The sequence below is a fragment of the Salarias fasciatus genome, unplaced genomic scaffold, assembly GCF_902148845.1.
Source record: "Salarias fasciatus unplaced genomic scaffold, fSalaFa1.1, whole genome shotgun sequence".
Lineage (NCBI taxonomy): Eukaryota > Metazoa > Chordata > Actinopteri > Blenniiformes > Blenniidae > Salarias > Salarias fasciatus.
The window spans coordinates 2,867,588-2,881,965 of record NW_021941374.1 but is presented as its reverse complement, the minus strand read 5'-3'; positions in this window follow the sequence as shown (position 1 = coordinate 2,881,965).

Genomic DNA, 14,378 nt, shown 5'->3' with positions numbered 1-14,378 from the left:
ATAGGGCCCTGTCACATCTGGAGGGGCCCGGGGGCATTGTGAGAGTCATGTTCTTTGACTTTTCCAGTGCCTTCAATACCATCAAACCCTGCCTCCTGGGGGAGAAGCTGCTGGAGATGCAACTGCACCCCGACACCACAGCCTGGATCCTGGACTACCTCACAGACCGGCTGCAGTATGTCAGGGTGGACGGCTGCATCTCTGAGGTGGTAACAAGCAGCACAGGAGTACCCCAAGGAACCGTTCTGGCACCCTTCCTCTTCACCTTCTTCACCTCAGATTTCCAGTTCAGCTCTGGTTCCTGTCACCTCAAGAAGTTTTCCGATGACTCCTCCATTGTTTGATGCATTACTGATTAGAGGCCTACCGATTCATCGGTTTGACCGATCAATCGGCCCGATAGGACGTTTTACAAACTATCGTAAATAACGGTGTAGGAGCCATTTATGATTTCTTTCATTCACCACCAGGGGGAGCAGTGTAAGGGCATAAATAAGGCACTCAGGTGATTGGGTGCAGGTGTGCACAGAGGGACAGGAAACAGTTTTTTCACCTTGTCCAAGCGGCGTGTGGAGGGTGTCCTGCTGTATGGATCATGGCAGTATTGTTACATGGAAAATAAATGGGACACAGCACCCGAACGTGGAGAGAGTGTGGACACTTTGAAGCGCTGTGCGGGCACGCGTCAAAACGATTCTCCCTCTACACCCTCAGGGAACTCAAAGTGTACAGGCCCTAAAGGAAAAGGGCTGTACAAACGGCAAATGGCCCCGATAGTGGCCGATGGCTGTTTTTTTTTTTTTTTTTTTCAGCAGCGCCAACTGCTCCTTCCCTCCTGCTGCTCTCTGTTCTCTGATCACAGAGGGGAGGGGCTGCTCTGCACACACAGCATGCACGGGGCAGGGAGGGAGAGAGAGAGAGAGAGACAGAGCGAGAGAGACAGACAGAGCGTGAGCAGCGCAGCAGTAGCAGAGAGAGGAGAAGGACATGGAGATGACGATTAGCATCACTGTAAGTGTATTAAAACCTTCACAAGTTGAAAGTCAATATACATAACCTCCTTTGTGGAGGGAATAAGTTCCACCTGTTCAACAAGCATAAACATGCATCATATGTTAGCATAAACAGCGACGTTTCCACAGCCAAGTTTTACACAACCACACATGCTTGTTAAGCTAACAATTAACAGCTCGTTGAAAACACCCATCATAAATCTTTGCAGTTCTTTTGAGACAGAACACAAGGCAGATGTTTTTAATACCCAAACGGTAATGATTTTCCTGAAGGAAAGAGTCTCCTCTTGTCCCAGTCAATGCCAAAATTGATCACCCTCTCTTTATTAGTGAGCTCAAAAGTTTTCAGATTTCATGTAATTTTATTGTAACGTGCAGAAATTTCACGATGTGTCTCACGGTCTTTGAGATATGGTTCTACCAGGGCTGTGAGACTGTCAAAGTTGAATTTTTACAGTTTTCATAATTCTGTGTAATCCCCTTAACATGTAAAGTAGCTTTACCGTGCTGTGTTACGTACGCGTAGGATTTCGGACCCGCTGCAGTCTAGGGATGGGAATGGAGAACCGATTCTTCTGTAGAACCGGTTCCTCATGTCTCGATTCCAAGGAATCGTTTGGCTGTCTCCTTAACGATTCCGCTATTGATTCCACTGTGTGCGTGACGACGTATCATGCGCAGAGTGCATGGATTCGCAAAGCACGGCTGCGGTCCGTTCTGGCGCTGCTACAGAGCCGCGGACCGGAAACTTTCAGCAAGTATCCTATTTTTCCTCACTCCGGAGCCGCTGCTTCAATCTAAACAGAAACAAGTCGGTGCCAGATGGAAACTAGTTACGTGTTCCAAAATCTGTGATTTCAAAATAAAATCTGTGTCGAGTTTTTGCCATAACATATTTTTTTGTAATTCTTCTGGTAGAATATATATCAAACAACGCGATCTAATGATTATATGCATTAGAAGAATGAACGATTTTGTACTTACTCATTGTAGGAAAGTCAAAAGACACCAAAATTGCACAAAACAGCTCTCTGACCAGAGCGGCTGTGTTGCCAGATTGGGCAGGTCTCTGCACAATCAAGCTTCTTTTGAACCCGAGTTGGGTTGATGAAATGGTTATGTGTTGGTGACGTGTTTTTTTAAATGCAAATCCGGTTTTTACGGGTTTAACATGCATTTTCTACAGAGATGGAGGTTTGGACTGCTTTCTATTGTTGGACGGTTTTAATATTATATTTGGGACAGATCTGGCAACCTCCATCAGCTGACAGCAGACACACTGAAGCTGTGAGTGACAGAGCTACAGAGCTGCAGAGCTGGACCAGACAGGGGCATCCAGTGTGAGGCCGGTGTAATCTGGTTTTGAGCTTTCCAACCTGGCGTCAGGAAGAAGCTCCAGAGTTCGGCTGTATGTCACATGAAAAGATGAAACTGGGGCTACTGGCAGCTTGCAAAGTTTTCATGACATGGATATTTTTTTCTTCTGTTCAGGATGAAGATATTAAAGAGTTAATGCAAACACCCCATTTGTATTGTTTGATTTCTCACTCAATGAGAATCGATAACAGAATTGATAAGGAATCGTATCGATAAGCAGTATCGATAATGGAATCGGAATCACTGAATTCTTAACAATTCCCATCCCTACTGCAGTCCATGATTTAATAGAGTCGCCGGGGTCTAATTCAGATGTCAAATCTCCTAGATAATTCCCAACTGGAGGGTTATATTGATCACTAGGTCTCGAGACGAACACTATTGAATCTGTATCGCAATAAAAAACCCTTTTTTCGAGTAAATCTAGCTGCTTATACAATTCGAGACGTGCATAAGCAGTTGTGAAGGTGGCAATAAAAACATTCACATCGCCAGGGGGTATGACACAGTTAGCGGTATACTGCCACTGGACCATTGCAACTGTGTCATTAATGAACTGAAACTGTGAAATAACATATTTGCTTGAAAAGAGGCATTCAAAAAAATGTTCAGGTTTGTTCACCAGAGTTGTTGTAAGCTGATTGGATCTTTGCGCCAGCTTTCCCCATAGTGAATTTAGTAACAGTTTTGCAATTTGTCGTTTAGCAGAGTTATGAACAATTTTCTGAGGATAAAGTTTAATACCCTGGTGCGTCGATGTAGGCACGTTGGCTTGCAGGGTCATCTGCCCCAGGAGGATAACCCGAGGCTTCCTGTTTCTGTTTAAGGAAGGTGTAAATGTAGTCTTTAAAGAGTTTGTTGGATTTTTCTTCAAAATGCCACACTTCATAAATTTCTGCCACAACATATCCTTTTCCATCTGCCTCCATGAGCTCAACACTCACCCAGACACCTCGTAATGCTCTTTCTTCATCATCATGTCTTCATTCAGTAGTTTGATAGTTCGTGAGAGCACATGAACGGCATAATGTGAAAATAAGCTTCCCTTTATCGTTTCTGGTAGGAAGTACCGAGAAAAACAGTTTACGTGGTGGATAGACTTTAGCATGGATCAAGCCAAAGTAATTTTCAACTGCATCAAAATTGTTTCTGATCATTTTTGGATGTGAAAGTGGAAACGATAGACTGGACATAATGTAGGGATAGAGTGAAGTGAAATCAAAATAGTTGATCACCTCATCACCCTCAGCAATATGACGTGTCCGGATAGCGGCGGTCTGCCCTCAGTATATAGCTTCTCTAGGGTCTATGGGAATTGGTTCTTGAAACCTCTCTAAGAAAGATTTAACACCAGGGTCTGTTTTTTTTAATGAAGTTCCAGTCGTGTTCCCACAATGTCACCACTGAATGAACATTGTATTCAGTTTTTAAACGCTCAGTTCTTTTTATTGTTTCTGAGTATAACTCGCTAAAACAATCACCTGTGAGGGGTGATTTATCAAGCGGGTTATAACAGGATCTACACCCGTGGTAAAAGCATCCAAAAAAACTAAAGACATGTGTCTCACCATTTACCATCGCATGGCCGTCCACAAAATACCGTCCAATATTAACTTGTCCCCCATTCAATGCACGTTGAATTTAAATTCCGCGTGAGAAAGCCTCATACTCCAACCACTGGATTGAAGCATGTGAGAAAGCTTTGAATGATGATCGGTAATTATCAGGAGAAGGTATCGCGATAGATTCAGGTTGTAAGAATAAGGTTTGAAAAACAGTCAATGCGGCTGAAGCAATTGTAACGTTCTCAAACGGATCACACTTTGCTGTCTGTATGAATTCGTCACGAAATTTCATTGCACCCTCTGCTAGGATTTGAACATCATTTTTACAATAATCTACTAACTCACGATCATAGTCAAATTCCTGATCTATTATCGTCTCATTCCAATGAAAGAAACTTTCTCGCTGTTTCGGATTCATTTCATCAACCCCATACATCACAGGAGGAGGATATCTCCCCTTATACCCGACTTTTGAAAAATCTGTATTTTTTTTGTGGAAAGTAACCTTTTTTGAGCTTAGTTTTACAGCCTAATGCCTTAGGGAAATCCCTGAGTGGAATGGGTATGAAGGAAATTGAATCAATAAATTTAAGGTGAAAGTCAGTATCCACAATCACAATTATTTTACTCCCTTGAGCCACAACGAATGGTGATATACCCTGTTTCACAAATACATTTAAAATAATGTGGTGGTCAAAACCCTTCCCATAATGAGATATAAATGTTGTGTTTCGATATTGTCTTTTTTCGATAATGCCTGAGGAACATTAAAGCACAGTCAGACCCTTCCCAGATTAGTTCCTCACCGTCTGACGATTGAGCTACAACGAGCACAGGGAGTTGAGTACCGGTGGTTTGAGCGGTCTCAAAATCAAAAAATACCAGCTTCTTTTCATAAATCTTCTCCTCAGGCGTCAGCTCTTTTACCCGCACATAGCAAATACGTTTTTCTTCAGCTTCTGCAGTAGAATTGGAGTTTTGATTGCCCGAGTCAACAGCTGATACTGTCTCTTCACTCAACGAAGGTAAAATGGTTTTACTCTGTTTACAGATGGGACAGCGTTTAACAATGCAACTATGGGGCTGAGGATTTTTAATCGAAATGTAGTAGACTGATTTACATTTTGGGCATTATTTATTTATTTCACAATTGGAGACTGCTTTTTTAGTGTCTGGACGCCATTTTAACTCACAATGCCGCTCGAGCTTTGCTGATCTGTCAGTAAAGGCAATAAAACCTGATCTTGGAAACGTGATGAAACGTGACCAACAGAACTGGTTCACATGCTCAGAGGTTCAATAGTTCTGAAAATGCTGACCTGACGCTGAGAACTTAGAATTATTATTGAATCTTATTCAGTCATGGCAAGCAACCAAGTACAAATACTTCGTTACTGTACTTAAGTAAAATTTTCAGGTACTTTTTACTTTTAGAAGTATTTATTTTTCTGACAACTTTTTACTTTTACTCCCTACATTTTGAATATGAATATTGGTACTTTCTACTCCTTACATTTTCCCAAAAAGCTTGTTACTTCTTTAAATATATGTTATTTATTTTAGGGCTGGGCGCGTTAATGCACTGGTTCCATAATGCCGGCAAACATTTTATCGGGCGTAAACGCCCCCACACACACACACACACACACATACACACTGCACTCCAGCTGAGCGTCAAAAAAGCACACAGGCCACAGCGCTTTTAACAGTGAAACACGGTCCATTCCTCATTATTTGCAATATTGAACTCGGCCGAATTATCAGAAAAATCACAGGAAAAAGGCTGGTATAAGGCACAAACTGAAATAAGCAGTGCAAATGGTTGGATGGTTTTTGAGAGTCGGTCATCAAGACGGAAATCCAAGCCGCCAAGACGGAGCTTCTTAGCTTTAAAACGGCAGTGCAGACCCAGGTGACAGGGATGGAAAACACAATGGCGATGGAGCGGGGACTTTCTGGATGCTCGGATGATGTAACCGATCTACAGAACACTGTAAAACAACTTTCAACTCAGGTGGCTGCTTTGGAAAGTAAATGTGAAGACCTAGAAAGGAGATGTAGACGTAATAATATTCGAATAATGGGTGTACCTGAAGATCAAGGCAGCTGCAGCACAACCGCAATCTCCGCACTTCTGAAAAAAGCTTTCCAGCTGGAAAAGGCTCCGCTACTGGACAGAGCGCATCGGACCCGGCAGCCACCGTCAAAACAGGGAGCACCTCCGCGAGCCGTCATTGCTCGCCTTCACTACTTCCACGACTGGTCTGTCATCCTGCGCCACGCCAGAAAACGGAGACGAGTGAAGGTCAAGGATTTAACCATCTCGGTGTATCCGGACTACACGGCGAAAGTTGCTCATGCACGGGCGGCTTACAACGGCATCAGACAACAGCTGCGGGAGATCGAGGGAGTTCGCTTTGGAATACTTCACCCAGCCCGTCTTCGTATCACTCGTAACGGAGTGGAGAAGGTCTTTTCCTCTCCAGAGGTACATCACGCAAAACTTGACTAAAGAAAGTGCAGCAGCTCAGTGATGGTCATAGTGAAATTGATGCATTCTGCACAGACTGTCATGATGCTGCTAACCAGTGATAATTATAGCCAATGCTATTATACTCCTGTTAGCACATACATCCTAAGCATGCATAGTGCGTCACACTTTGCCGTGACGTGCCAAAATCAGCCTGCCAATGTATGTTCATAGTTCATGTCTTCTTATGATGTGCTACTTTGAGGCACCAGCTTATTAATCTGGTTGCAGTGATAAAAAGTTTCATATGAACGGTTAATTGTTTTCCAATATAATTTTCTCAGAAAATATTACATTTTCACTTTATTGCCTAAAATGTTTATACATCTGTTGAGCTCAGCTCCTAGCTCGGTAGCTTCCCCTGCATAAGCACATTGTGAGGATTTGATATTTTGGGGAGAAAGTTTTAATCTGACCATGTTTATGGGTCAGTGTGTGGGGAGTGGGGAAAGGGAGTTTGTGGGATTTGTTCAGTTCTGGGTTTTGTTACTTGTTCTTTTTTCTTTACCTGAGACATGTAATAGAAGATGTCTGATGTGCAGCTTATTACTTATGTTCACGTATACTTATTGTTTTGGACGATGGCTCAGACTGTGAACACAGGAATAACAGCTTCATGTCCAGTCTCATTTGTGAGCTGGAATGTTAAGGGGATGAACCATCCCATAAAACGCAAAAAAGTTCTCACACCTAAAAAACTTAAGGTAGATATCGCTTTTCTTCAGGAGACTCACCTGGGGCTATCTGACCATCTCCGCCTGCGCACTAGTTGGGTTGGGGAAGCTTTTCACTCAAAGTTTCAGTCCAAATCAAGGGGAGCTGCTGTGATTATCAGTAAACGTGCCTTTTGCTTCCTCTCACGTTGATGCGGACCCCATGGGCCGATTCATAATTGTTACTGGTAAACTCTATAGCTAGCCTGTCACTTTAGTCAGTGTCTATGCTCTGAATTGGGATGACACAACATTTCTTACATATCTTTTCTCTCGCCTTCCCGAATTAAATAAAAACAACTTGATGTTAGGTGGAGATTTGAACTGTGTGTAAACAGTCCTATTACTGGTACACAGCAAATTTTCCAGTGTTGAATTAACTCTGAAAGTGTTAAAGAGTGGTCTCATATATACACTTTTGTAGTGTTAAAATCTCAACACTGACCAGTGTTAATTTTCTAATGCTGACACTCTGTAGAGTTTTATTAATATTCCTCTCTGTTGACCAGTGTTCCTATTTAACTCTATACAGTGTTAATTCTTAGAATGAACACTTTAAAGTGTATATTTTAACACTTACATTTAACACTACAACAGTGTATATATGAGACCACTCTTAGCACTTTGAGAGTTAATTCAACACTGGGAAATTTGCTGTGTACCTTGGAAACCCAAGGTCACACTGACTCAAACAGGGGTGGTGATTGTTCCATCTGTCCCAAACTTTAATTTGAGCTCATCCCCATACCTCCAGATCTTCCTTATGGAGAGTTAGAGCTCACTTTGCAGAATCCGTCAGTGAATGTCGGAATCTGTCATCCACTGGCAGATTCTGCGTTGGGCCTGTAAAATCTTCAAAGATAGACTTAGGAGACTTGAAACCATTCCACACCACTTAGAAGTCCCCCAGTTGTCATTTGAACAAATCCCCAATCCTCTAGATCTTTGGTATGCAGAGTGAGAGCTCACTTCGCAGAATCTGTCAGTGAATATCAGAATCTGTCAGCTACTGACAGATTCTGCATTGGGCCTGTAAAATCTTCAAAAATCCACTTAGAGACTTCAAACCACTTCTACACCACTTAGAAGTCCACCAGCTTTCATTTCAGCCCACCCCCTGCTATCTACTCCATTTGCATGAAAAGTTATAGCCAATCCATGAATTTCACTTTCCACGTCCTGTAACTACGCTACCAATGGTCTCACTGACTTGAAGAGGGTGTCATATTGTTCAATCCGTTGCAAGTTTTCGTTTGAGGACACCCCCATCTCTCTAGATAAGTGTGAAAAGTATTGATTTGTGCTCAAGAGTTGAAATTTGGCCTGGTGGCTTGTCTCTGGGCTCTCATGACAGTGGTGGGCTTTCAAGTGCTCCCAGACGGTAGTTTAAGGTTACAATGTCTCCAAAGGCTCCCAGACGGTAGTTTAAGGTTACAATGTGTCCAAAGGGTCATACTACCCTTGTACCAAGCAGAGATACCCAGACTTCCTGTCCCCAGACTCTTCCTCCAGTTCTTCCTGGAGGATACTGAGGCGTTTCCAGGCCAGCCGAGAGATACTGTCAGAGAACCTGGAGCCTTGTCTTCCTTACTTATGTTTATTGACCAGAAATGATCCAGGCTTCTCAGCTTTTATTTACATTCAACAAAACTTGATCAGGGATATTTGAGACATTAATGTGTGAGTGTTGTTCTCTCCGGAACATGTTGGTAGGTTTACATTTCAGCAGTACATCTTAAAGCTTGGTACAGACGTCACAGTGGCCTGACGTACAGTTGATATTGGCTGTTCTCTTTACTCATCATGACAACAGAGTCCCAACAGAGAACTGTGTGTGTGTGTGTGTGTGTGTTAAGTTGACACTTCAGCACCATGGACAGCTCTATCAGTCCTTTTCCACTGGTTCCTTCTCAGTCTTACTCCACTCGGTTCTCTTTCCCAGCCTTGGCTCTGGTCGTTTTCCATCATACAGAGTACCGACTTGGTGTGGATGGAGTCGTCATGGTAACGCAATACCAAAGACAAGTTTTTTTCAGAGACAAGCAGCTGTGAAAGACATGGAGGCTAGAGTGAACCTGCAGCTCAGTCTGATCGATTTTCCAGAAGATCAATGTATATGGAGATATACTGCAGACAATCAGCCCTGAACCTGAATAATATCTGTGTTATGACATGGTCTGTCTTCAGTTAGGGTCAAACACCGATATGAGAAAAAGACAATGATGATGCTAATTTGTTGACATGATAGCAGTTTCTCTTTTTTCTTTCAAAGCTACAGGACTCCAGATGTTAGGTTAACCTACTTTAGTACTGAAACTTATGAAAGTCAATAATAATCATTGAACTTCATCAATCTCCTGTCAGACTTTTAGAAAACCACGTTTCATGAGCTCCAGTTTTTCTCCTGTCTAAATGAATATGGCCACAAACGGGCTTTGCTAACATGTGGAGCAGTGGCAGCAGATGAGCCATGGCCTTCTTCCAGCAGTCAGTGGACAGATATGGATTTCCATCTGGGTCAATTATACGTAGGCAAAACTGGTGGGGGTCCAGGGTGCGGGTTCGGGCTGCTGTGATGTGACTATGGACCAGCTTTTCAAAGCACTTCATCACCGCAGGAGTGAGTGCAACTGGCATGTAGTCACTGAGGCTGGAGATGTCAGGTTTCTTGGGCACAGGGACAATGGTGGAGGACTTCAGGCAGGCTGGGACGGTTAAAGATCCTGGTGAAGAGTCCATCCAGTTGGTCTGCACAGTCCCTCAGCACACATCCAGGGATGCCATCTGGTCCCGCTGCTTTCCTTGGATTCATGGACCGCAGAGAGTGCCTCACCTCATGATCCTCTAGGGTCAGGGTCCGCAATAGGTGGACCGCGATCCACATCCGGACCGCAGACCACCTCTTTGTGGACCCAGGGAAAAAAACAAAAATACAGCACGCCACTCTGACTGACTGATGCAAGGTGAGACTGGCCGAGAGCGACAGAGAGAGAGAGAGAGAGAGAGAGAGAGAGAGAGAGAGAGAGAGAGAGAGAGAGAGAGAGAGAGAGAGAGAGAGAAGCACCACGTGTGTGTCATTCCATTAGCACTGTCAAGGCACTCAGGAGTCTTCATCACCTGCCTGATTTATCACAATCAGTTGAGTCCTTTCGCTTTTTGAACATGTGGGCTCATTGGTCTTGGAGTCTGTTAGGGTGTGAGAGGTTTAATTCCCGGACAAGCCCTTCAATTGCCAGTCCCACCCTGTTAGGATCAACGCCCAGCATCTCTACGCTTTATGTCTAACATCAGTATCATCGAGCACATTAATAGAGGCTGAGTGTGTCTTGGTGGTTGCGAGATAAAATCCATCTCTAATCAAAGAGGTCTGAAAATCCCAGAGGATCCTTCCAGCAAGACAGACCCTTCACATGATCAGACCTGCATTGAACTGTAATCAGGGAAGTTCTCCTGCATGGCAGTGAGCTCTGGAGGAAACACAAACACCTGATGGGCCTCATGTAGAAATGTTGTTTCTCACTAAACGGGCCAGATTCCACCAATGGTACATCAGCAAGGAGAGAGTTTTTAGGGAGCACCAAGACTTCCTGGCCCATGATGAGGACTGGATAATAATCCCATTTAGATTCCACAGAGCAGCTCTGGGATCTCTCTGCTGAACTGGCTCCAGCGTTCGACACATCAGCCTGCCAGAACCCAACCGTCCTAGTCCATACAGGTCCTGACCAGTCTGGACTTTCTGGAAACGGACTCTTTCCAGCAGGAATCAGTTGAAAGCACCAACTGAAGAGGTTGAACAGCCACTGAGAAACAGAGCATCAAAACAATCATTCAACGTCATTCAATGAGGACTGTCAAGGCTGTCAAGAGCAGAGTCCTGCACTGGGTCGGGTACAGGTGGTTTTTAAAAGCTTTTTTTTTCTCGGGTTCGGATCTGGGTGGGAAAAATAGCTTGCGGGTCGGGTCGCGGGTTGTAGATTGACTCATGAGAATCAATATAAAATAATAATAAATTAAATAAAATAAAAACGTCAGTTGGAAGCTGTTTGTAAAGCTGTGACGTGATCCATCTGCTGCGACTGTCTGCAGCACCGCGGCTCTCCTGCATCCATTTCCGGGCTTTTCAGTCAGTTGAGCAAACTACAGAAAACTATCTTGGTCATTATTTACTCTCTGAGGATCGCTTTCGCTATGTTATGACAGTCATTGGCTCAGTTGATTAACGCCTTTCACCATCTAATAACACAATTTGTGATTGGACGAGAGCATCAAACGGTCTGCCGCCGTCTGACAAGCGCCACTTCCAAAACAGTTAATAGCTATTTAGATATTTGAGAAATAAATGGATAAAACGTAAAACTATCACTTTGTAATGTTCCTGAAGTATTTCCCTGATGGATTACTTTGCTCCTCGGTGGATTCTAAACATGTCACAGCTCGTAACAGCTGAACGCCGCTCAAGTCTGGACAGGAAGTAAGTCTACGATGACACACGTAAAGTCCCCTTTAAGAGATTAAAAGTTTAAAAGCATTTAACGTAACAAACGAGTGGTTTTCCAGTTGTATAGGAGAAGAACACACAGGGCTGATGATTCATGACTGAAGTCAGACTTTTGTTGGAAGAGCTGCTTCATTCAGGGGCGTTGTTTACTCACTGCACCTTAGCTGTGGCGATCTGCTGTTCAGTATTCAGACAATATGGCCCAAAATGATTACTTTAAATATGAGTTACGGGTCGGGCTGCGGGTCGTGTTTCAACAGGTCGGATCGGGTCGTGGTACTCATCGGGCTGATGCACGGGTTTGCGGTTCGGTTGCGGGTTTGTACGTCCCCGCAGGACAGCTTGCAGGCAGCTTGCCTTCACTCCAGACTTTGTTAAATAGCCTAAGAACATAGCTCAGTGCTTCATCAGGGAGGTGTCTAAACATTGCATAACATAACTGGTCCTGCCCAGGGGCTGAAAAGCCATTTCCAAGTAGAGCTTTTTTAAGTTCACCCATAGTAAAGTCCATATCTAGCGGAGTAGGCTCCCTATTCTTTTTCTGTGTCACATCTGGGTTTCTCTCTAGGACTTTCTCTTTCCTCAGTCCGTGAACCTGATCCAGATGACTACTACTATGAACACCTGCGAACTTTCTCCCCAGTAAATCAGCCTTTTCTTTATTTGTGACAGCCCGGTAATCTCCATCTATTAGGACAGGAATTTTATTACATTGTTTCTTTCCCAGCATCTTCCTCACCATTGCCCACACCTCTTTTAGCTTGATCTCACTTCCAATTGTAGAGCAGAACTGTCTCCAGGAGTTCCTTTTAGCAGATTTGATAACTTTCCTTGCTAATGCCACCTTCCTTTGATATTCCAAAATGCTGTCTTGGTTAAAACCCTTTCTTAGGTTCCTACGAGCACAATTTCTGTCTTTGATGGCGGCTGTACATTCATCGTTCCACCAGGGGACCACTTTTCTCTTATATCCACCACATTTTTTAGGTATAGACTGAGAAGCTGCATTCAGAATCATATTAGAAACACTCTCATTGCATTGCTCAGCATCTCCCTGCATAGTCAGCTTCTCACAGAGCTCTAAGCAACATGTCTGGAACTTGTCCCACACTGCCTGGGCCAAACACCATCTATCCATTAAAATACTCTCTTGAGTATACACTTCAAAGTTAACTGAACAAAGAATTGGGAAATGATCTCTACCTATATTATTATTCAGGACAGTCCACTCACAGAGGTTGCTTAGATTTCCAGAGACTAATGTTAGATCCAAGCATGACTCGCAGTTTCTTACTATATCCACCCTCGTTGCTTTGCCATCATTCAGGCAGACAAGTGACCTTTCCTCCATCATTTCTTCCATCACCTCTCCATTTAAATCTGTGTGTTTACTTCCCCAAAGAGAATTGTGGGCATTAAAGTCTCCACACCAGATTTCTCGCCTTTCCACTGTAGCAGACATGTCCAGAAACGTTTGCTGTGTCAGCTTCTTGCATGGGTTGTAAAAATTGACAATTGTAACATCACTTCTGGGGCTGCACACCTTAATCACTACACATCCCTGCTCTCCAGAAGCCCCTGCCACCCTGAAAGCCATACAGTCTTTAATAAATGTTAAGCAGCCACCACCAGGAGACTCTTTCCTATCCCACCTAACTGCTGCGTAACCCGGAAGAACAAAATCCAAATGTGGTCTTAACCATGTTTCCTGGACACAAATGACATCAGGAGTCTTTTCCATATCTGCAATAACCTTTTTGAATTCTTGACCGTTTGCAATTAAACTCCTGGCATTCCACTGTAGAATATGGAACACCATTAGCACCCTAATCAGCAGTAGTCTCATTTCCATCATTTGATTTAACCAACTCATTTATCTTCCTAATTTCTCCTTCTTTGATCGCTAGGAACTTAATTGCTGCCTCCACCACGCCACTGATTCTGTCCCTTCTTCTTTCCCTTCTAACTGCCACTTCGATTACTTGACATATGAAGGCAACCAGGCTAACCTTGTCCACAGTATACATGTCTTTATTGATGGTTCTGGAACCTTCCTCACCTTCCAGCATGCTCTGTCTCAGCGGCGCAGGCGGACCTGAGACTTGCAGTCTTGCGAGGGGGCAAAGGGTTTGACACTGTAGCAGATGGATGACCGACTGTTTCAGTTTGCTTCACTTTTTTGACTGCGTCTGCATAAGACACTTGGTTTATTACTTTATACTTCATAACTTCTCTGGCTTGGATTTGGGCTGGGCAGCCACCATAGGCGGCACTATGCTCCCCACCACAATTACAGCATTTAACTTGAGCCTCTTTGTCACATTTACCATACTCATGCTCCCCTCCGCATCTGGCACATCTCAGTTTCCCTCTACACTGTGAAGCTGTATGCCCAAATCTTTGACACTTGAAGCACCTGAGAGGAGCTGGAATAAATTCCCTGACTTCATAACTGACCAATCCCACAATAACATGTTTAGGAAGAGCATTTTTGAAATCCAGTACCACCGATAAGCTGTCGCTTTTAACACCATTCTTCCTTCTTTGAAGCCGTTCCGCTTTCACCACTTTCCCACCTTTCACTTCTGCAATGAGTTCATCCATGGACACTGTTAGAGGGACGTCCCGAATCACTCCTCTCAGCTTAGCAGCACTCCCTGGAACATGAGCATTAACTTT